General features: G+C 56.9%; 8 non-coding genes across 8 annotated transcripts; all 8 read right to left on the reverse strand.

The window, feature by feature from the left end:
* Nucleotides 1–1,490: 1,490 nt before the first annotated feature.
* LOC149429258 (5S ribosomal RNA) lies at nt 1,491–1,609 on the reverse strand. The gene has a single exon (XR_016310577.1). It is a non-coding gene; the product is annotated as a 5S ribosomal RNA (ribosomal RNA).
* Nucleotides 1,610–4,394: 2,785 nt separating this feature from the next.
* LOC149429259 (5S ribosomal RNA) lies at nt 4,395–4,513 on the reverse strand. Its single transcript, XR_016310538.1, has one exon. It is a non-coding gene; the product is annotated as a 5S ribosomal RNA (ribosomal RNA).
* Nucleotides 4,514–7,295: 2,782 nt separating this feature from the next.
* LOC149429260 (5S ribosomal RNA) lies at nt 7,296–7,414 on the reverse strand. The gene has a single exon (XR_016310578.1). It is a non-coding gene; the product is annotated as a 5S ribosomal RNA (ribosomal RNA).
* A 2,785-nt stretch (nt 7,415–10,199) lies between these two features.
* Nucleotides 10,200–10,318, reverse strand: LOC149429261 (5S ribosomal RNA). The gene has a single exon (XR_016310579.1). It is a non-coding gene; the product is annotated as a 5S ribosomal RNA (ribosomal RNA).
* Nucleotides 10,319–13,097: 2,779 nt separating this feature from the next.
* On the reverse strand, nt 13,098–13,216 carry LOC149429262 (5S ribosomal RNA). The gene has a single exon (XR_016310581.1). It is a non-coding gene; the product is annotated as a 5S ribosomal RNA (ribosomal RNA).
* Nucleotides 13,217–15,997: 2,781 nt separating this feature from the next.
* Nucleotides 15,998–16,116, reverse strand: LOC149429263 (5S ribosomal RNA). The gene has a single exon (XR_016310582.1). It is a non-coding gene; the product is annotated as a 5S ribosomal RNA (ribosomal RNA).
* A 2,782-nt stretch (nt 16,117–18,898) lies between these two features.
* Nucleotides 18,899–19,017, reverse strand: LOC149429264 (5S ribosomal RNA). Its single transcript, XR_016310583.1, has one exon. It is a non-coding gene; the product is annotated as a 5S ribosomal RNA (ribosomal RNA).
* Nucleotides 19,018–21,799: 2,782 nt separating this feature from the next.
* On the reverse strand, nt 21,800–21,918 carry LOC149429265 (5S ribosomal RNA). The gene has a single exon (XR_016310584.1). It is a non-coding gene; the product is annotated as a 5S ribosomal RNA (ribosomal RNA).
* Nucleotides 21,919–22,394: the final 476 nt, after the last annotated feature.

Genomic DNA, 22,394 nt, shown 5'->3' on the forward strand with positions numbered 1-22,394 from the left:
CCCAGGTGTCTTTCACACAGGTAACAAGCTGAGATTAGAAGCAGCCTCTTAAAGGGAGAGATGCTAATCTCATTTTCTGACCTGTATAAAAGACACCTGTCCACAGGAGCAATCAAACCATCAGATTCCAAACCCTCCACCACGGCAAAGGCCAAAGAGCTGTCCAGGGATGTCAGGAACAGGATCGAAGACCTACACAAGGCTGGACTGGGCTACCAAACTATGGCCAAGCAGCTTGGTGAGAAGGTGACAACAGTCGGTGCAATCATTCGCAAATGGAAGAAACACAAAGCAACTGTCAGTCTCCCTAGGACCGGTGCCCCGTGCAAGATCTCCCCTCGTGGAGTGTCAATGATCATGACAACAGTGAGGCATCATCCCAGAACTACGAGTGAGGATCTTGTCAATCATCTCCGGCCAGCTGGGACCGCAGTCACCAAGAGGACAATGGGTAACACACTACGCCGACGAGGATTGAAATCCCGCAGTGCCCGCAAGGTCCCTCTGCTCAAGAGAGCACATGTCCAGGCCCGTCTGAAGTTTGCCACTGAACATCTGAATGAGGCAGAGCAGGACTGGTTGAAAGTGTCGTGGTCAGATGAGACGACCAACATGGAGCTCTTTGGCATCAACTCAACTCGCCGTGTTTGGAGGCGGAGGACGAGGAATGCTGCCTATGACCCCAACAACACCATCCCAACTGTCAAACATGGTGGTGGAAATATGCTGCTTTGGGGGTGTTTTTCTGCTAAGGGGACAGGACAACTGCACCGCATCAAGGGGACCATGGACGGGGCAATGGAGCGGCAAATCTTGGGCAAGAACCTTCTCCCCTCAGCCAGGGCATTGAAAATGAATGGCGGGTGGCTGTTCCAGCATGACAAGGAGCCAAAACACGCGGCCAAGGCAACAAAGCAGCGGCTGGAGAAGAAGCACGTTAAGCTCCTGGAGTGGCCTAGCCAGTCTCCAGACCTTCATCCGGCTGACAATATCTCTGTGGAGGGAGCTGAAAGTTGGAGTTGCCAAACGTCAGCCGCCAAACCTTCATGATTTGGAGAGGATCTGCCAAGAGGAGTGGGCCAAAATCCCTCCTGAGATGTGTGCAAAGCTGGTGGCCAACTCCAGGTAACGCCTGACCTCTGGGATTGCCAAGAAGGGATTTGCCAGCAAGCACTAAGCCCTGTTTTGTGAAGGGGATGAGATGCCTGTGTTCCCTGGTGAACCTGCAAATGAGCGCCTGATTTGTTAGCCATGCATTTCTTGTGAGTTTTTTTCTTGCTCTTCTGTCTGTGAGTGTTCCAATGCAGCTAGCATTGTATTTTGAGAGGGCTGATTTGTTTGTGAGTGGGCCGAGCTGGCAAATGAGCAGGGGATGAAAAGGTTGTTTCCTTGAGTGCAGGTGTGCAGCAGGAGGGCTTGGAGAGCGGGGAGGTAAAAGTGAATGTGAAAGAGCCATGGAGGAGAGTGACCCCTGCTGGAGGAAAAACAAAAGCCTACAGCACCTGGTATTCCCAGGCGGTCTCCCATCCAAGTACTAACCAGGCCCGACCCTGCTTAGCTTCCGAGATCAGACGAGATCGGGCGCGTTCAGGGTGGTGTGGCCGTAGGCAGTACTCAGGCTCTCCTTCAAGCCTCTTCTACTTGTCACGGGCAGCCTGGCCTCCGCCTTTCCTCGGCTCTACTACCCAGGACAAGCCGCCTGCTGCTGCTGCTGCTGCTGCTGCTGTTTCCTTCTCACCCACCGGCACAACTGACACACCGCCCCAACTGACACACCGCCCCGTCTCTCCTCTCTCACTCACTCTCCTCAAACCCCTGCCTCCCCCCCCCGCTGCTTTGCTCCCTCTTTAACCTCTTCCTGACCGCACCTCCTCAGGCACAAGCACACCACGCCAGCCTGGCCTCAACCGCTCCTCCTTCTCCTTCCCGCCTTCCCCTGGCCTGACTTCAAGCCTTTGGCTCGCAGGGCTGAGCACCACACCAGCCGCGGGGAGCAAGCTTTGGACACAGCAGCCGCAAAGCGCACCGCAAAGCAAGGGGCCTACGCTCGCTTGCCAGCCAGACCTCTCGGGGCGCCGGACAGCGCTCCCGCCTCCCTGCCCCTGACCCAAACCAAGGCTAGGGACCCTGCTGGCACCGGGGCCTACAAACGCCAGTTCCTTGCGCTCCGGCCCTCGCTCTTTTTCACCGCCCCAGTGGCCGGCTCCCCCTTGCGCACACCACAGGGCCCTGACGCACAGGCCCCTGCCTCCAGCAGCGGGCCCGGCGCTCTAACCGCCTCAGGGCGCAGGTATCGTGGCCTTCGGCGGCTCTGTTGCTTCTGGCTGGCTTGGGGGGCCGGCGCGCGTGCCTTCCCCGCTGCTGTCCCCCGGCCTGGGGAGCGCAGCGGAATGTGTCGGCGCAAGGCGACTGGAGAGCAGGCGTGAGAGCGCCAAAGCGGCTGAGGAGAGCGCTGGCAAAGGGCTGGGCCGCGGAGCCTAAGCGGGATGCAGGACGGGGCTAGCTGGCTGGGGCTGGCGTCTGAGCGTTGCTCCGCTGCCGGAGGGGGCTGGATGCGTGGCCAGCTCCTGAGGGACACAGAGAAGAAAGCCAGCGTGTTTTGAAAAGAGCGGCCCGCAAAAGGGAAGCGGGCTCAGAAAAGCCTAGGCTGGCCTGGGGACTTTGGGGGAGCTACAGTGAAGGAAAGGAGTATTTCACCCCCTGCTGATTTTGAATCTTTGCCCGCTCACAAACAAATGATCGATCGGTCTAAAAATCCAATGCTAGGTGTATTGACTGAGAGACAGACTAGCAAGAAAACATTCAAAAGAACTGCATGTCTAACCAATGATGCGCTGATTCGCATGTTCCTGAGGGAAATAGGTATTCCATCCCCTATCATTCAGCGGCATTTCTGGCTCCCAGGTGTCTTTCACACAGGTAACAAGCTGAGATTAGAAGCAGCCTCTTAAAGGGAGAGATGCTAATCTCATTTTCTGACCTGTATAAAAGACACCTGTCCACAGGAGCAATCAAACCATCAGATTCCAAACCCTCCACCACGGCAAAGGCCAAAGAGCTGTCCAGGGATGTCAGGAACAGGATCGAAGACCTACACAAGGCTGGACTGGGCTACCAAACTATGGCCAAGCAGCTTGGTGAGAAGGTGACAACAGTCGGTGCAATCATTCGCAAATGGAAGAAACACAAAGCAACTGTCAGTCTCCCTAGGACCGGTGCCCCGTGCAAGATCTCCCCTCGTGGAGTGTCAATGATCATGACAACAGTGAGGCATCATCCCAGAACTACGAGTGAGGATCTTGTCAATCATCTCCGGCCAGCTGGGACCGCAGTCACCAAGAGGACAATGGGTAACACACTACGCCGACGAGGATTGAAATCCCGCAGTGCCCGCAAGGTCCCTCTGCTCAAGAGAGCACATGTCCAGGCCCGTCTGAAGTTTGCCACTGAACATCTGAATGAGGCAGAGCAGGACTGGTTGAAAGTGTCGTGGTCAGATGAGACGACCAACATGGAGCTCTTTGGCATCAACTCAACTCGCCGTGTTTGGAGGCGGAGGACGAGGAATGCTGCCTATGACCCCAACAACACCATCCCAACTGTCAAACATGGTGGTGGAAATATGCTGCTTTGGGGGTGTTTTTCTGCTAAGGGGACAGGACAACTGCACCGCATCAAGGGGACCATGGACGGGGCAATGGAGCGGCAAATCTTGGGCAAGAACCTTCTCCCCTCAGCCAGGGCATTGAAAATGAATGGCGGGTGGCTGTTCCAGCATGACAAGGAGCCAAAACACGCGGCCAAGGCAACAAAGCAGCGGCTGGAGAAGAAGCACGTTAAGCTCCTGGAGTGGCCTAGCCAGTCTCCAGACCTTCATCCGGCTGACAATATCTCTGTGGAGGGAGCTGAAAGTTGGAGTTGCCAAACGTCAGCCGCCAAACCTTCATGATTTGGAGAGGATCTGCCAAGAGGAGTGGGCCAAAATCCCTCCTGAGATGTGTGCAAAGCTGGTGGCCAACTCCAGGTAACGCCTGACCTCTGGGATTGCCAAGAAGGGATTTGCCAGCAAGCACTAAGCCCTGTTTTGTGAAGGGGATGAGATGCCTGTGTTCCCTGGTGAACCTGCAAATGAGCGCCTGATTTGTTAGCCATGCATTTCTTGTGAGTTTTTTTCTTGCTCTTCTGTCTGTGAGTGTTCCAATGCAGCTAGCATTGTATTTTGAGAGGGCTGATTTGTTTGTGAGTGGGCCGAGCTGGCAAATGAGCAGGGGATGAAAAGGTTGTTTCCTTGAGTGCAGGTGTGCAGCAGGAGGGCTTGGAGAGCGGGGAGGTAAAAGTGAATGTGAAAGAGCCATGGAGGAGAGGAGAGTGACCCCTGCTGGAGGAAAAGCAAAAGCCTACAGCACCTGGTATTCCCAGGCGGTCTCCCATCCAAGTACTAACCACGCCCGACCCTGCTTAGCTTCCGAGATCAGACGAGATCGGGCGCGTTCAGGGTGGTGTGGCCGTAGGCAGTACTCAGGCTCTCCTTCAAGCCTCTTCTACTTGTCACGGGCAGCCTGGCCTCCACCTTTCCTCTGCTCTACTACCCAGGACAAGCCGCCTGCTGCTGCTGCTGCTGCTGCTGTTTCCTTCTCACCCACCGGCACAACTGACACACCGCCCCAACTGACACACCGCCCCGTCTCTCCTCTCTCACTCACTCTCCTCAAACCCCTGCCTCCCCCCCCCGCTGCTTTGCTCCCTCTTTAACCTCTTCCTGACCGCACCTCCTCAGGCACAAGCACACCACGCCAGCCTGGCCTCAACCGCTCCTCCTTCTCCTTCCCGCCTTCCCCTGGCCTGACTTCAAGCCTTTGGCTCGCAGGGCTGAGCACCACACCAGCCGCGGGGAGCAAGCTTTGGACACAGCAGCCGCAAAGCGCACCGCAAAGCAAGGGGCCTACGCTCGCTTGCCAGCCAGACCTCTCGGGGCGCCGGACAGCGCTCCCGCCTCCCTGCCCCTGACCCAAACCAAGGCTAGGGACCCTGCTGGCACCGGGGCCTACAAACGCCAGTTCCTTGCGCTCCGGCCCTCGCTCTTTTTCACCGCCCCAGTGGCCGGCTCCCCCTTGCGCACACCACAGGGCCCTGACGCACAGGCCCCTGCCTCCAGCAGCGGGCCCGGCGCTCTAACCGCCTCAGGGCGCAGGTATCGTGGCCTTCGGCGGCTCTGTTGCTTCTGGCTGGCTTGGGGGGCCGGCGCGCGTGCCTTCCCCGCTGCTGTCCCCCGGCCTGGGGAGCGCAGCGGAATGTGTCGGCGCAAGGCGACTGGAGAGCAGGCGTGAGAGCGCCAAAGCGGCTGAGGAGAGCGCTGGCAAAGGGCTGGGCCGCGGAGCCTAAGCGGGATGCAGGACGGGGCTAGCTGGCTGGGGCTGGCGTCTGAGCGTTGCTCCGCTGCCGGAGGGGGCTGGATGCGTGGCCAGCTCCTGAGGGACACAGAGAAGAAAGCCAGCGTGTTTTGAAAAGAGCGGCCCGCAAAAGGGAAGCGGGCTCAGAAAAGCCTAGGCTGGCCTGGGGACTTTGGGGGAGCTACAGTGAAGGAAAGGAGTATTTCACCCCCTGCTGATTTTGAATCTTTGCCCGCTCACAAACAAATGATCGATCGGTCTAAAAATCCAATGCTAGGTGTATTGACTGAGAGACAGACTAGCAAGAAAACATTCAAAAGAACTGCATGTCTAACCAATGATGCGCTGATTCGCATGTTCCTGAGGGAAATAGGTATTCCATCCCCTATCATTCAGCGGCATTTCTGGCTCCCAGGTGTCTTTCACACAGGTAACAAGCTGAGATTAGAAGCAGCCTCTTAAAGGGAGAGATGCTAATCTCATTTTCTGACCTGTATAAAAGACACCTGTCCACAGGAGCAATCAAACCATCAGATTCCAAACCCTCCACCACGGCAAAGGCCAAAGAGCTGTCCAGGGATGTCAGGAACAGGATCGAAGACCTACACAAGGCTGGACTGGGCTACCAAACTATGGCCAAGCAGCTTGGTGAGAAGGTGACAACAGTCGGTGCAATCATTCGCAAATGGAAGAAACACAAAGCAACTGTCAGTCTCCCTAGGACCGGTGCCCCGTGCAAGATCTCCCCTCGTGGAGTGTCAATGATCATGACAACAGTGAGGCATCATCCCAGAACTACGAGTGAGGATCTTGTCAATCATCTCCGGCCAGCTGGGACCGCAGTCACCAAGAGGACAATGGGTAACACACTACGCCGACGAGGATTGAAATCCCGCAGTGCCCGCAAGGTCCCTCTGCTCAAGAGAGCACATGTCCAGGCCCGTCTGAAGTTTGCCACTGAACATCTGAATGAGGCAGAGCAGGACTGGTTGAAAGTGTCGTGGTCAGATGAGACGACCAACATGGAGCTCTTTGGCATCAACTCAACTCGCCGTGTTTGGAGGCGGAGGACGAGGAATGCTGCCTATGACCCCAACAACACCATCCCAACTGTCAAACATGGTGGTGGAAATATGCTGCTTTGGGGGTGTTTTTCTGCTAAGGGGACAGGACAACTGCACCGCATCAAGGGGACCATGGACGGGGCAATGGAGCGGCAAATCTTGGGCAAGAACCTTCTCCCCTCAGCCAGGGCATTGAAAATGAATGGCGGGTGGCTGTTCCAGCATGACAAGGAGCCAAAACACGCGGCCAAGGCAACAAAGCAGCGGCTGGAGAAGAAGCACGTTAAGCTCCTGGAGTGGCCTAGCCAGTCTCCAGACCTTCATCCGGCTGACAATATCTCTGTGGAGGGAGCTGAAAGTTGGAGTTGCCAAACGTCAGCCGCCAAACCTTCATGATTTGGAGAGGATCTGCCAAGAGGAGTGGGCCAAAATCCCTCCTGAGATGTGTGCAAAGCTGGTGGCCAACTCCAGGTAACGCCTGACCTCTGGGATTGCCAAGAAGGGATTTGCCAGCAAGCACTAAGCCCTGTTTTGTGAAGGGGATGAGATGCCTGTGTTCCCTGGTGAACCTGCAAATGAGCGCCTGATTTGTTAGCCATGCATTTCTTGTGAGTTTTTTTCTTGCTCTTCTGTCTGTGAGTGTTCCAATGCAGCTAGCATTGTATTTTGAGAGGGCTGATTTGTTTGTGAGTGGGCCGAGCTGGCAAATGAGCAGGGGATGAAAAGGTTGTTTCCTTGAGTGCAGGTGTGCAGCAGGAGGGCTTGGAGAGCGGGGAGGTAAAAGTGAATGTGAAAGAGCCATGGAGGAGAGGAGAGTGACCTCTGCTGGAGGAAAAGCAAAAGCCTACAGCACCTGGTATTCCCAGGCGGTCTCCCATCCAAGTACTAACCAGGCCCGACCCTGCTTAGCTTCCGAGATCAGACGAGATCGGGCGCGTTCAGGGTGGTGTGGCCGTAGGCAGTACTCAGGCTCTCCTTCAAGCCTCTTCTACTTGTCACGGGCAGCCTGGCCTCCGCCTTTCCTCGGCTCTACTACCCAGGACAAGCCGCCTGCTGCTGCTGCTGCTGCTGCTGCTGCTGCTGTTTCCTTCTCACCCACCGGCACAACTGACACACCGCCCCAACTGACACACCGCCCCGTCTCTCCTCTCTCACTCACTCTCCTCAAACCCCTGCCTCCCCCCCCGCTGCTTTGCTCCCTCTTTAACCTCTTCCTGACCGCACCTCCTCAGGCACAAGCACACCACGCCAGCCTGGCCTCAACCGCTCCTCCTTCTCCTTCCCGCCTTCCCCTGGCCTGACTTCAAGCCTTTGGCTCGCAGGGCTGAGCACCACACCAGCCGCGGGGAGCAAGCTTTGGACACAGCAGCCGCAAAGCGCACCGCAAAGCAAGGGGCCTACGCTCACTTGCCAGCCAGACCTCTCGGGGCGCCGGACAGCGCTCCCGCCTCCCTGCCCCTGACCCAAACCAAGGCTAGGGACCCTGCTGGCACCGGGGCCTACAAACGCCAGTTCCTTGCGCTCCGGCCCTCGCTCTTTTTCACCGCCCCAGTGGCCGGCTCCCCCTTGCGCACACCACAGGGCCCTGACGCACAGGCCCCTGCCTCCAGCAGCGGGCCCGGCGCTCTAACCGCCTCAGGGCGCAGGTATCGTGGCCTTCGGCGGCTCTGTTGCTTCTGGCTGGCTTGGGGGGCCGGCGCGCGTGCCTTCCCCGCTGCTGTCCCCCGACCTGGGGAGCGCAGCGGAATGTGTCGGCGCAAGGCGACTGGAGAGCAGGCGTGAGAGCGCCAAAGCGGCTGAGGAGAGCGCTGGCAAAGGGCTGGGCCGCGGAGCCTAAGCGGGATGCAGGACGGGGCTAGCTGGCTGGGGCTGGCGTCTGAGCGTTGCTCCGCTGCCGGAGGGGGCTGGATGCGTGGCCAGCTCCTGAGGGACACAGAGAAGAAAGCCAGCGTGTTTTGAAAAGAGCGGCCCGCAAAAGGGAAGCGGGCTCAGAAAAGCCTAGGCTGGCCTGGGGACTTTGGGGGAGCTACAGTGAAGGAAAGGAGTATTTCACCCCCTGCTGATTTTGAATCTTTGCCCGCTCACAAACAAATGATCGATCGGTCTAAAAATCCAATGCTAGGTGTATTGACTGAGAGACAGACTAGCAAGAAAACATTCAAAAGAACTGCATGTCTAACCAATGATGCGCTCATTCGCATGTTCCTGAGGGAAATAGGTATTCCATCCCCTATCATTCAGCGGCATTTCTGGCTCCCAGGTGTCTTTCACACAGGTAACAAGCTGAGATTAGAAGCAGCCTCTTAAAGGGAGAGATGCTAATCTCATTTTCTGACCTGTATAAAAGACACCTGTCCACAGGAGCAATCAAACCATCAGATTCCAAACCCTCCACCACGGCAAAGACCAAAGAGCTGTCCAGGGATGTCAGGAACAGGATCGAAGACCTACACAAGGCTGGACTGGGCTACCAAACTATGGCCAAGCAGCTTGGTGAGAAGGTGACAACAGTCGGTGCAATCATTCGCAAATGGAAGAAACACAAAGCAACTGTCAGTCTCCCTAGGACCGGTGCCCCGTGCAAGATCTCCCCTCGTGGAGTGTCAATGATCATGACAACAGTGAGGCATCATCCCAGAACTACGAGTGAGGATCTTGTCAATCATCTCCGGCCAGCTGGGACCGCAGTCACCAAGAGGACAATGGGTAACACACTACGCCGACGAGGATTGAAATCCCGCAGTGCCCGCAAGGTCCCTGTGCTCAAGAGAGCACATGTCCAGGCCCGTCTGAAGTTTGCCACTGAACATCTGAATGAGGCAGAGCAGGACTGGTTGAAAGTGTCGTGGTCAGATGAGACGACCAACATGGAGCTCTTTGGCATCAACTCAACTCGCCGTGTTTGGAGGCGGAGGACGAGGAATGCTGCCTATGACCCCAACAACACCATCCCAACTGTCAAACATGGTGGTGGAAATATGCTGCTTTGGGGGTGTTTTTCTGCTAAGGGGACAGGACAACTGCACCGCATCAAGGGGACCATGGACGGGGCAATGGAGCGGCAAATCTTGGGCAAGAACCTTCTCCCCTCAGCCAGGGCATTGAAAATGAATGGCGGGTGGCTGTTCCAGCATGACAAGGAGCCAAAACACGCGGCCAAGGCAACAAAGCAGCGGCTGGAGAAGAAGCACGTTAAGCTCCTGGAGTGGCCTAGCCAGTCTCCAGACCTTCATCCGGCTGACAATATCTCTGTGGAGGGAGCTGAAAGTTGGAGTTGCCAAACGTCAGCCGCCAAACCTTCATGATTTGGAGAGGATCTGCCAAGAGGAGTGGGCCAAAATCCCTCCTGAGATGTGTGCAAAGCTGGTGGCCAACTCCAGGTAACGCCTGACTTCTGGGATTGCCAAGAAGGGATTTGCCAGCAAGCACTAAGCCCTGTTTTGTGAAGGGGATGAGATGCCTGTGTTCCCTGGTGAACCTGCAAATGAGCGCCTGATTTGTTAGCCATGCATTTCTTGTGAGTTTTTTTCTTGCTCTTCTGTCTGTGAGTGTTCCAATGCAGCTAGCATTGTATTTTGAGAGGGCTGATTTGTTTGTGAGTGGGCCGAGCTGGCAAATGAGCAGGGGATGAAAAGGTTGTTTCCTTGAGTGCAGGTGTGCAGCAGGAGGGCTTGGAGAGCGGGGAGGTAAAAGTGAATGTGAAAGAGCCATGGAGGAGAGTGACCCCTGCTGGAGGAAAAACAAAAGCCTACAGCACCTGGTATTCCCAGGCGGTCTCCCATCCAAGTACTAACCAGGCCCGACCCTGCTTAGCTTCCGAGATCAGACGAGATCGGGCGCGTTCAGGGTGGTGTGGCCGTAGGCAGTACTCAGGCTCTCCTTCAAGCCTCTTCTACTTGTCACGGGCAGCCTGGCCTCCGCCTTTCCTCGGCTCTACTACCCAGGACAAGCCGCCTGCTGCTGCTGCTGCTGCTGCTGCTGTTTCCTTCTCACCCACCGGCACAACTGACACACCGCCCCAACTGACACACCGCCCCGTCTCTCCTCTCTCACTCACTCTCCTCAAACCCCTGCCTCCCCCCCCGCTGCTTTGCTCCCTCTTTAACCTCTTCCTGACCGCACCTCCTCAGGCACAAGCACACCACGCCAGCCTGGCCTCAACCGCTCCTCCTTCTCCTTCCCGCCTTCCCCTGGCCTGACTTCAAGCCTTTGGCTCGCAGGGCTGAGCACCACACCAGCCGCGGGGAGCAAGCTTTGGACACAGCAGCCGCAAAGCGCACCGCAAAGCAAGGGGCCTACGCTCACTTGCCAGCCAGACCTCTCGGGGCGCCGGACAGCGCTCCCGCCTCCCTGCCCCTGACCCAAACCAAGGCTAGGGACCCTGCTGGCACCGGGGCCTACAAACGCCAGTTCCTTGCGCTCCGGCCCTCGCTCTTTTTCACCGCCCCAGTGGCCGGCTCCCCCTTGCGCACACCACAGGGCCCTGACGCACAGGCCCCTGCCTTCAGCAGCGGGCCCGGCGCTCTAACCGCCTCAGGGCGCAGGTATCGTGGCCTTCGGCGGCTCTGTTGCTTCTGGCTGGCTTGGGGGGCCGGCGCGCGTGCCTTCCCCGCTGCTGTCCCCCGACCTGGGGAGCGCAGCGGAATGTGTCGGCGCAAGGCGACTGGAGAGCAGGCGTGAGAGCGCCAAAGCGGCTGAGGAGAGCGCTGGCAAAGGGCTGGGCCGCGGAGCCTAAGCGGGATGCAGGACGGGGCTAGCTGGCTGGGGCTGGCGTCTGAGCGTTGCTCCGCTGCCGGAGGGGGCTGGATGCGTGGCCAGCTCCTGAGGGACACAGAGAAGAAAGCCAGCGTGTTTTGAAAAGAGCGGCCCGCAAAAGGGAAGCGGGCTCAGAAAAGCCTAGGCTGGCCTGGGGACTTTGGGGGAGCTACAGTGAAGGAAAGGAGTATTTCACCCCCTGCTGATTTTGAATCTTTGCCCGCTCACAAACAAATGATCGATCGGTCTAAAAATCCAATGCTAGGTGTATTGACTGAGAGACAGACTAGCAAGAAAACATTCAAAAGAACTGCATGTCTAACCAATGATGCGCTCATTCGCATGTTCCTGAGGGAAATAGGTATTCCATCCCCTATCATTCAGCGGCATTTCTGGCTCCCAGGTGTCTTTCACACAGGTAACAAGCTGAGATTAGAAGCAGCCTCTTAAAGGGAGAGATGCTAATCTCATTTTCTGACCTGTATAAAAGACACCTGTCCACAGGAGCAATCAAACCATCAGATTCCAAACCCTCCACCACGGCAAAGACCAAAGAGCTGTCCAGGGATGTCAGGAACAGGATCGAAGACCTACACAAGGCTGGACTGGGCTACCAAACTATGGCCAAGCAGCTTGGTGAGAAGGTGACAACAGTCGGTGCAATCATTCGCAAATGGAAGAAACACAAAGCAACTGTCAGTCTCCCTAGGACCGGTGCCCCGTGCAAGATCTCCCCTCGTGGAGTGTCAATGATCATGACAACAGTGAGGCATCATCCCAGAACTACGAGTGAGGATCTTGTCAATCATCTCCGGCCAGCTGGGACCGCAGTCACCAAGAGGACAATGGGTAACACACTACGCCGACGAGGATTGAAATCCCGCAGTGCCCGCAAGGTCCCTGTGCTCAAGAGAGCACATGTCCAGGCCCGTCTGAAGTTTGCCACTGAACATCTGAATGAGGCAGAGCAGGACTGGTTGAAAGTGTCGTGGTCAGATGAGACGACCAACATGGAGCTCTTTGGCATCAACTCAACTCGCCGTGTTTGGAGGCGGAGGACGAGGAATGCTGCCTATGACCCCAACAACACCATCCCAACTGTCAAACATGGTGGTGGAAATATGCTGCTTTGGGGGTGTTTTTCTGCTAAGGGGACGGGACAACTGCACCGCATCAAGGGGACCATGGACGGGGCAATGGAGCGGCAAATCTTGGGCAAGAACCTTCTCCCCTCAGCCAGGGCATTGAAAATGAATGGCGGGTGGCTGTTCCAGCATGACAAGGAGCCAAAACACGCGGCCAAGGCAACAAAGCAGCGGCTGGAGAAGAAGCACGTTAAGCTCCTGGAGTGGCCTAGCCAGTCTCCAGACCTTCATCCGGCTGACAATATCTCTGTGGAGGGAGCTGAAAGTTGGAGTTGCCAAACGTCAGCCGCCAAACCTTCATGATTTGGAGAGGATCTGCCAAGAGGAGTGGGCCAAAATCCCTCCTGAGATGTGTGCAAAGCTGGTGGCCAACTCCAGGTAACGCCTGACTTCTGGGATTGCCAAGAAGGGATTTGCCAGCAAGCACTAAGCCCTGTTTTGTGAAGGGGATGAGATGCCTGTGTTCCCTGGTGAACCTGCAAATGAGCGCCTGATTTGTTAGCCATGCATTTCTTGTGAGTTTTTTTCTTGCTCTTCTGTCTGTGAGTGTTCCAATGCAGCTAGCATTGTATTTTGAGAGGGCTGATTTGTTTGTGAGTGGGCCGAGCTGGCAAATGAGCAGGGGATGAAAAGGTTGTTTCCTTGAGTGCAGGTGTGCAGCAGGAGGGCTTGGAGAGCGGGGAGGTAAAAGTGAATGTGAAAGAGCCATGGAGGAGAGTGACCCCTGCTGGAGGAAAAACAAAAGCCTACAGCACCTGGTATTCCCAGGCGGTCTCCCATCCAAGTACTAACCAGGCCCGACCCTGCTTAGCTTCCGAGATCAGACGAGATCGGGCGCGTTCAGGGTGGTGTGGCCGTAGGCAGTACTCAGGCTCTCCTTCAAGCCTCTTCTACTTGTCACGGGCAGCCTGGCCTCCGCCTTTCCTCGGCTCTACTACCCAGGACAAGCCGCCTGCTGCTGCTGCTGCTGCTGCTGTTTCCTTCTCACCCACCGGCACAACTGACACACCGCCCCAACTGACACACCGCCCCGTCTCTCCTCTCTCACTCACTCTCCTCAAACCCCTGCCTCCCCCCCCGCTGCTTTGCTCGCTCTTTAACCTCTTCCTGACCGCACCTCCTCAGGCACAAGCACACCACGCCAGCCTGGCCTCAACCGCTCCTCCTTCTCCTTCCCGCCTTCCCCTGGCCTGACTTCAAGCCTTTGGCTCGCAGGGCTGAGCACCACACCAGCCGCGGGGAGCAAGCTTTGGACACAGCAGCCGCAAAGCGCACCGCAAAGCAAGGGGCCTACGCTCACTTGCCAGCCAGACCTCTCGGGGCGCCGGACAGCGCTCCCGCCTCCCTGCCCCTGACCCAAACCAAGGCTAGGGACCCTGCTGGCACCGGGGCCTACAAACGCCAGTTCCTTGCGCTCCGGCCCTCGCTCTTTTTCACCGCCCCAGTGGCCGGCTCCCCCTTGCGCACACCACAGGGCCCTGACGCACAGGCCCCTGCCTCCAGCAGCGGGCCCGGCGCTCTAACCGCCTCAGGGCGCAGGTATCGTGGCCTTCGGCGGCTCTGTTGCTTCTGGCTGGCTTGGGGGGCCGGCGCGCGTGCCTTCCCCGCTGCTGTCCCCCGACCTGGGGAGCGCAGCGGAATGTGTCGGCGCAAGGCGACTGGAGAGCAGGCGTGAGAGCGCCAAAGCGGCTGAGGAGAGCGCTGGCAAAGGGCTGGGCCGCGGAGCCTAAGCGGGATGCAGGACGGGGCTAGCTGGCTGGGGCTGGCGTCTGAGCGTTGCTCCGCTGCCGGAGGGGGCTGGATGCGTGGCCAGCTCCTGAGGGACACAGAGAAGAAAGCCAGCGTGTTTTGAAAAGAGCGGCCCGCAAAAGGGAAGCGGGCTCAGAAAAGCCTAGGCTGGCCTGGGGACTTTGGGGGAGCTACAGTGAAGGAAAGGAGTATTTCACCCCCTGCTGATTTTGAATCTTTGCCCGCTCACAAACAAATGATCGATCGGTCTAAAAATCCAATGCTAGGTGTATTGACTGAGAGACAGACTAGCAAGAAAACATTCAAAAGAACTGCATGTCTAACCAATGATGCGCTCATTCGCATGTTCCTGAGGGAAATAGGTATTCCATCCCCTATCATTCAGCGGCATTTCTGGCTCCCAGGTGTCTTTCACACAGGTAACAAGCTGAGATTAGAAGCAGCCTCTTAAAGGGAGAGATGCTAATCTCATTTTCTGACCTGTATAAAAGACACCTGTCCACAGGAGCAATCAAACCATCAGATTCCAAACCCTCCACCACGGCAAAGACCAAAGAGCTGTCCAGGGATGTCAGGAACAGGATCGAAGACCTACACAAGGCTGGACTGGGCTACCAAACTATGGCCAAGCAGCTTGGTGAGAAGGTGACAACAGTCGGTGCAATCATTCGCAAATGGAAGAAACACAAAGCAACTGTCAGTCTCCCTAGGACCGGTGCCCCGTGCAAGATCTCCCCTCGTGGAGTGTCAATGATCATGACAACAGTGAGGCATCATCCCAGAACTACGAGTGAGGATCTTGTCAATCATCTCCGGCCAGCTGGGACCGCAGTCACCAAGAGGACAATGGGTAACACACTACGCCGACGAGGATTGAAATCCCGCAGTGCCCGCAAGGTCCCTGTGCTCAAGAGAGCACATGTCCAGGCCCGTCTGAAGTTTGCCACTGAACATCTGAATGAGGCAGAGCAGGACTGGTTGAAAGTGTCGTGGTCAGATGAGACGACCAACATGGAGCTCTTTGGCATCAACTCAACTCGCCGTGTTTGGAGGCGGAGGACGAGGAATGCTGCCTATGACCCCAACAACACCATCCCAACTGTCAAACATGGTGGTGGAAATATGCTGCTTTGGGGGTGTTTTTCTGCTAAGGGGACAGGACAACTGCACCGCATCAAGGGGACCATGGACGGGGCAATGGAGCGGCAAATCTTGGGCAAGAACCTTCTCCCCTCAGCCAGGGCATTGAAAATGAATGGCGGGTGGCTGTTCCAGCATGACAAGGAGCCAAAACACGCGGCCAAGGCAACAAAGCAGCGGCTGGAGAAGAAGCACGTTAAGCTCCTGGAGTGGCCTAGCCAGTCTCCAGACCTTCATCCGGCTGACAATATCTCTGTGGAGGGAGCTGAAAGTTGGAGTTGCCAAACGTCAGCCGCCAAACCTTCATGATTTGGAGAGGATCTGCCAAGAGGAGTGGGCCAAAATCCCTCCTGAGATGTGTGCAAAGCTGGTGGCCAACTCCAGGTAACGCCTGACCTCTGGGATTGCCAAGAAGGGATTTGCCAGCAAGCACTAAGCCCTGTTTTGTGAAGGGGATGAGATGCCTGTGTTCCCTGGTGAACCTGCAAATGAGCGCCTGATTTGTTAGCCATGCATTTCTTGTGAGTTTTTTTCTTGCTCTTCTGTCTGTGAGTGTTCCAATGCAGCTAGCATTGTATTTTGAGAGGGCTGATTTGTTTGTGAGTGGGCCGAGCTGGCAAATGAGCAGGGGATGAAAAGGTTGTTTCCTTGAGTGCAGGTGTGCAGCAGGAGGGCTTGGAGAGCGGGGAGGTAAAAGTGAATGTGAAAGAGCCATGGAGGAGAGGAGAGTGACCCCTGCTGGAGGAAAAACAAAAGCCTACAGCACCTGGTATTCCCAGGCGGTCTCCCATCCAAGTACTAACCAGGCCCGACCCTGCTTAGCTTCCGAGATCAGACGAGATCGGGCGCGTTCAGGGTGGTGTGGCCGTAGGCAGTACTCAGGCTCTCCTTCAAGCCTCTTCTACTTGTCACGGGCAGCCTGGCCTCCGCCTTTCCTCGGCTCTACTACCCAGGACAAGCCGCCTGCTGCTGCTGCTGCTGCTGCTGCTGCTGTTTCCTTCTCACCCACCGGCACAACTGACACACCGCCCCAACTGACACACCGCCCCGTCTCTCCTCTCTCACTCACTCTCCTCAAACCCCTGCCTCCCCCCCCGCTGCTTTGCTCGCTCTTTAACCTCTTCCTGACCGCACCTCCTCAGGCACAAGCACACCACGCCAGCCTGGCCTCAACCGCTCCTCCTTCTCCTTCCCGCCTTCCCCTGGCCTGACTTCAAGCCTTTGGCTCGCAGGGCTGAGCACCACACCAGCCGCGGGGAGCAAGCTTTGGACACAGCAGCCGCAAAGCGCACCGCAAAGCAAGGGGCCTACGCTCGCTTGCCAGCCAGACCTCTCGGGGCGCCGGACAGCGCTCCCGCCTCCCTGCCCCTGACCCAAACCAAGGCTAGGGACCCTGCTGGCACCGGGGCCTACAAACGCCAGTTCCTTGCGCTCCGGCCCTCGCTCTTTTTCACCGCCCCAGTGGCCGGCTCCCCCTTGCGCACACCACAGGGCCCTGACGCACAGGCCCCTGCCTCCAGCAGCGGGCCCGGCGCTCTAACCGCCTCAGGGCGCAGGTATCGTGGCCTTCGGCGGCTCTGTTGCTTCTGGCTGGCTTGGGGGGCCGGCGCGCGTGCCTTCCCCGCTGCTGTCCCCCGGCCTGGGGAGCGCAGCGGAATGTGTCGGCGCAAGGCGACTGGAGAGCAGGCGTGAGAGCGCCAAAGCGGCTGAGGAGAGCGCTGGCAAAGGGCTGGGCCGCGGAGCCTAAGCGGGATGCAGGACGGGGCTAGCTGGCTGGGGCTGGCGTCTGAGCGTTGCTCCGCTGCCGGAGGGGGCTGGATGCGTGGCCAGCTCCTGAGGGACACAGAGAAGAAAGCCAGCGTGTTTTGAAAAGAGCGGCCCGCAAAAGGGAAGCGGGCTCAGAAAAGCCTAGGCTGGCCTGGGGACTTTGGGGGAGCTACAGTGAAGGAAAGGAGTATTTCACCCCCTGCTGATTTTGAATCTTTGCCCGCTCACAAACAAATGATCGATCGGTCTAAAAATCCAATGCTAGGTGTATTGACTGAGAGACAGACTAGCAAGAAAACATTCAAAAGAACTGCATGTCTAACCAATGATGCGCTCATTCGCATGTTCCTGAGGGAAATAGGTATTCCATCCCCTATCATTCAGCGGCATTTCTGGCTCCCAGGTGTCTTTCACACAGGTAACAAGCTGAGATTAGAAGCAGCCTCTTAAAGGGAGAGATGCTAATCTCATTTTCTGACCTGTATAAAAGACACCTGTCCACAGGAGCAATCAAACCATCAGATTCCAAACCCTCCACCACGGCAAAGACCAAAGAGCTGTCCAGGGATGTCAGGAACAGGATCGAAGACCTACACAAGGCTGGACTGGGCTACCAAACTATGGCCAAGCAGCTTGGTGAGAAGGTGACAACAGTCGGTGCAATCATTCGCAAATGGAAGAAACACAAAGCAACTGTCAGTCTCCCTAGGACCGGTGCCCCGTGCAAGATCTCCCCTCGTGGAGTGTCAATGATCATGACAACAGTGAGGCATCATCCCAGAACTACGAGTGAGGATCTTGTCAATCATCTCCGGCCAGCTGGGACCGCAGTCACCAAGAGAACAATGGGTAACACACTACGCCGACGAGGATTGAAATCCCGCAGTGCCCGCAAGGTCCCTCTACTCAAGAGAGCACATGTCCAGGCCCGTCTGAAGTTTGCCACTGAACATCTGAATGAGGCAGAGCAGGACTGGTTGAAAGTGTCGTGGTCAGATGAGACGACCAACATGGAGCTCTTTGGCATCAACTCAACTCGCCGTGTTTGGAGGCGGAGGACGAGGAATGCTGCCTATGACCCCAACAACACCATCCCAACTGTCAAACATGGTGGTGGAAATATGCTGCTTTGGGGGTGTTTTTCTGCTAAGGGGACAGGACAACTGCACCGCATCAAGGGGACCATGGACGGGGCAATGGAGCGGCAAATCTTGGGCAAGAACCTTCTCCCCTCAGCCAGGGCATTGAAAATGAATGGCGGGTGGCTGTTCCAGCATGACAAGGAGCCAAAACACGCGGCCAAGGCAACAAAGCAGCGGCTGGAGAAGAAGCACGTTAAGCTCCTGGAGTGGCCTAGCCAGTCTCCAGACCTTCATCCGGCTGACAATATCTCTGTGGAGGGAGCTGAAAGTTGGAGTTGCCAAACGTCAGCCGCCAAACCTTCATGATTTGGAGAGGATCTGCCAAGAGGAGTGGGCCAAAATCCCTCCTGAGATGTGTGCAAAGCTGGTGGCCAACTCCAGGTAACGCCTGACCTCTGGGATTGCCAAGAAGGGATTTGCCAGCAAGCACTAAGCCCTGTTTTGTGAAGGGGATGAGATGCCTGTGTTCCCTGGTGAACCTGCAAATGAGCGCCTGATTTGTTAGCCATGCATTTCTTGTGAGTTTTTTTCTTGCTCTTCTGTCTGTGAGTGTTCCAATGCAGCTAGCATTGTATTTTGAGAGGGCTGATTTGTTTGTGAGTGGGCCGAGCTGGCAAATGAGCAGGGGATGAAAAGGTTGTTTCCTTGAGTGCAGGTGTGCAGCAGGAGGGCTTGGAGAGCGGGGAGGTAAAAGTGAATGTGAAAGAGCCATGGAGGAGAGTGACCCCTGCTGGAGGAAAAGCAAAAGCCTACAGCACCTGGTATTCCCAGGCGGTCTCCCATCCAAGTACTAACCAGGCCCGACCCTGCTTAGCTTCCGAGATCAGACGAGATCGGGCGCGTTCAGGGTGGTGTGGCCGTAGGCAGTACTCAGGCTCTCCTTCAAGCCTCTTCTACTTGTCACGGGCAGCCTGGCCTCCGCCTTTCCTCGGCTCTACTACCCAGGACAAGCCGCCTGCTGCTGCTGCTGCTGCTGCTGCTGCTGTTTCCTTCTCACCCACCGGCACAACTGACACACCGCCCCAACTGACACACCGCCCCGTCTCTCCTCTCTCACTCACTCTCCTCAAACCCCTGCCTCCCCCCCCGCTGCTTTGCTCGCTCTTTAACCTCTTCCTGACCGCACCTCCTCAGGCACAAGCACACCACGCCAGCCTGGCCTCAACCGCTCCTCCTTCTCCTTCCCGCCTTCCCCTGGCCTGACTTCAAGCCTTTGGCTCGCAGGGCTGAGCACCACACCAGCCGCGGGGAGCAAGCTTTGGACACAGCAGCCGCAAAGCGCACCGCAAAGCAAGGGGCCTACGCTCGCTTGCCAGCCAGACCTCTCGGGGCGCCGGACAGCGCTCCCGCCTCCCTGCCCCTGACCCAAACCAAGGCTAGGGACCCTGCTGGCACCGGGGCCTACAAACGCCAGTTCCTTGCGCTCCGGCCCTCGCTCTTTTTCACCGCCCCAGTGGCCGGCTCCCCCTTGCGCACACCACAGGGCCCTGACGCACAGGCCCCTGCCTCCAGCAGCGGGCCCGGCGCTCTAACCGCCTCAGGGCGCAGGTATCGTGGCCTTCGGCGGCTCTGTTGCTTCTGGCTGGCTTGGGGGGCCGGCGCGCGTGCCTTCCCCGCTGCTGTCCCCCGGCCTGGGGAGCGCAGCGGAATGTGTCGGCGCAAGGCGACTGGAGAGCAGGCGTGAGAGCGCCAAAGCGGCTGAGGAGAGCGCTGGCAAAGGGCTGGGCCGCGGAGCCTAAGCGGGATGCAGGACGGGGCTAGCTGGCTGGGGCTGGCGTCTGAGCGTTGCTCCGCTGCCGGAGGGGGCTGGATGCGTGGCCAGCTCCTGAGGGACACAGAGAAGAAAGCCAGCGTGTTTTGAAAAGAGCGGCCCGCAAAAGGGAAGCGGGCTCAGAAAAGCCTAGGCTGGCCTGGGGACTTTGGGGGAGCTACAGTGAAGGAAAGGAGTATTTCACCCCCTGCTGATTTTGAATCTTTGCCCGCTCACAAACAAATGATCGATCGGTCTAAAAATCCAATGCTAGGTGTATTGACTGAGAGACAGACTAGCAAGAAAACATTCAAAAGAACTGCATGTCTAACCAATGATGCGCTCATTCGCATGTTCCTGAGGGAAATAGGTATTCCATCCCCTATCATTCAGCGGCATTTCTGGCTCCCAGGTGTCTTTCACACAGGTAACAAGCTGAGATTAGAAGCAGCCTCTTAAAGGGAGAGATGCTAATCTCATTTTCTGACCTGTATAAAAGACACCTGTCCACAGGAGCAATCAAACCATCAGATTCCAAACCCTCCACCACGGCAAAGACCAAAGAGCTGTCCAGGGATGTCAGGAACAGGATCGAAGACCTACACAAGGCTGGACTGGGCTACCAAACTATGGCCAAGCAGCTTGGTGAGAAGGTGACAACAGTCGGTGCAATCATTCGCAAATGGAAGAAACACAAAGCAACTGTCAGTCTCCCTAGGACCGGTGCCCCGTGCAAGATCTCCCCTCGTGGAGTGTCAATGATCATGACAACAGTGAGGCATCATCCCAGAACTACGAGTGAGGATCTTGTCAATCATCTCCGGCCAGCTGGGACCGCAGTCACCAAGAGAACAATGGGTAACACACTACGCCGACGAGGATTGAAATCCCGCAGTGCCCGCAAGGTCCCTCTACTCAAGAGAGCACATGTCCAGGCCCGTCTGAAGTTTGCCACTGAACATCTGAATGAGGCAGAGCAGGACTGGTTGAAAGTGTCGTGGTCAGATGAGACGACCAACATGGAGCTCTTTGGCATCAACTCAACTCGCCGTGTTTGGAGGCGGAGGACGAGGAATGCTGCCTATGACCCCAACAACACCATCCCAACTGTCAAACATGGTGGTGGAAATATGCTGCTTTGGGGGTGTTTTTCTGCTAAGGGGACAGGACAACTGCACCGCATCAAGGGGACCATGGACGGGGCAATGGAGCGGCAAATCTTGGGCAAGAACCTTCTCCCCTCAGCCAGGGCATTGAAAATGAATGGCGGGTGGCTGTTCCAGCATGACAAGGAGCCAAAACACGCGGCCAAGGCAACAAAGCAGCGGCTGGAGAAGAAGCACGTTAAGCTCCTGGAGTGGCCTAGCCAGTCTCCAGACCTTCATCCGGCTGACAATATCTCTGTGGAGGGAGCTGAAAGTTGGAGTTGCCAAACGTCAGCCGCCAAACCTTCATGATTTGGAGAGGATCTGCCAAGAGGAGTGGGCCAAAATCCCTCCTGAGATGTGTGCAAAGCTGGTGGCCAACTCCAGGTAACGCCTGACCTCTGGGATTGCCAAGAAGGGATTTGCCAGCAAGCACTAAGCCCTGTTTTGTGAAGGGGATGAGATGCCTGTGTTCCCTGGTGAACCTGCAAATGAGCGCCTGATTTGTTAGCCATGCATTTCTTGTGAGTTTTTTTCTTGCTCTTCTGTCTGTGAGTGTTCCAATGCAGCTAGCATTGTATTTTGAGAGGGCTGATTTGTTTGTGAGTGGGCCGAGCTGGCAAATGAGCAGGGGATGAAAAGGTTGTTTCCTTGAGTGCAGGTGTGCAGCAGGAGGGCTTGGAGAGCGGGGAGGTAAAAGTGAATGTGAAAGAGCCATGGAGGAGAGTGACCCCTGCTGGAGGAAAAGCAAAAGCCTACAGCACCTGGTATTCCCAGGCGGTCTCCCATCCAAGTACTAACCAGGCCCGACCCTGCTTAGCTTCCGAGATCAGACGAGATCGGGCGCGTTCAGGGTGGTGTGGCCGTAGGCAGTACTCAGGCTCTCCTTCAAGCCTCTTCTACTTGTCACGGGCAGCCTGGCCTCCGCCTTTCCTCGGCTCTACTACCCAGGACAAGCCGCCTGCTGCTGCTGCTGCTGCTGCTGCTGCTGTTTCCTTCTCACCCACCGGCACAACTGACACACCGCCCCAACTGACACACCGCCCCGTCTCTCCTCTCTCACTCACTCTCCTCAAACCCCTGCCTCCCCCCCCGCTGCTTTGCTCGCTCTTTAACCTCTTCCTGACCGCACCTCCTCAGGCACAAGCACACCACGCCAGCCTGGCCTCAACCGCTCCTCCTTCTCCTTCCCGCCTTCCCCTGGCCTGACTTCAAGCCTTTGGCTCGCAGGGCTGAGCACCACACCAGCCGCGGGGAGCAAGCTTTGGACACAGCAGCCGCAAAGCGCACCGCAAAGCAAGGGGCCTACGCTCGCTTGCCAGCCAGACCTCTCGGGGCGCCGGACAG

Source organism: Staurois parvus, unplaced genomic scaffold (genome assembly GCF_062004578.1).
Source record: "Staurois parvus isolate SC_StPar_1 unplaced genomic scaffold, SC_StPar_1.0 ptg002756l, whole genome shotgun sequence".
Lineage (NCBI taxonomy): Eukaryota > Metazoa > Chordata > Amphibia > Anura > Ranidae > Staurois > Staurois parvus.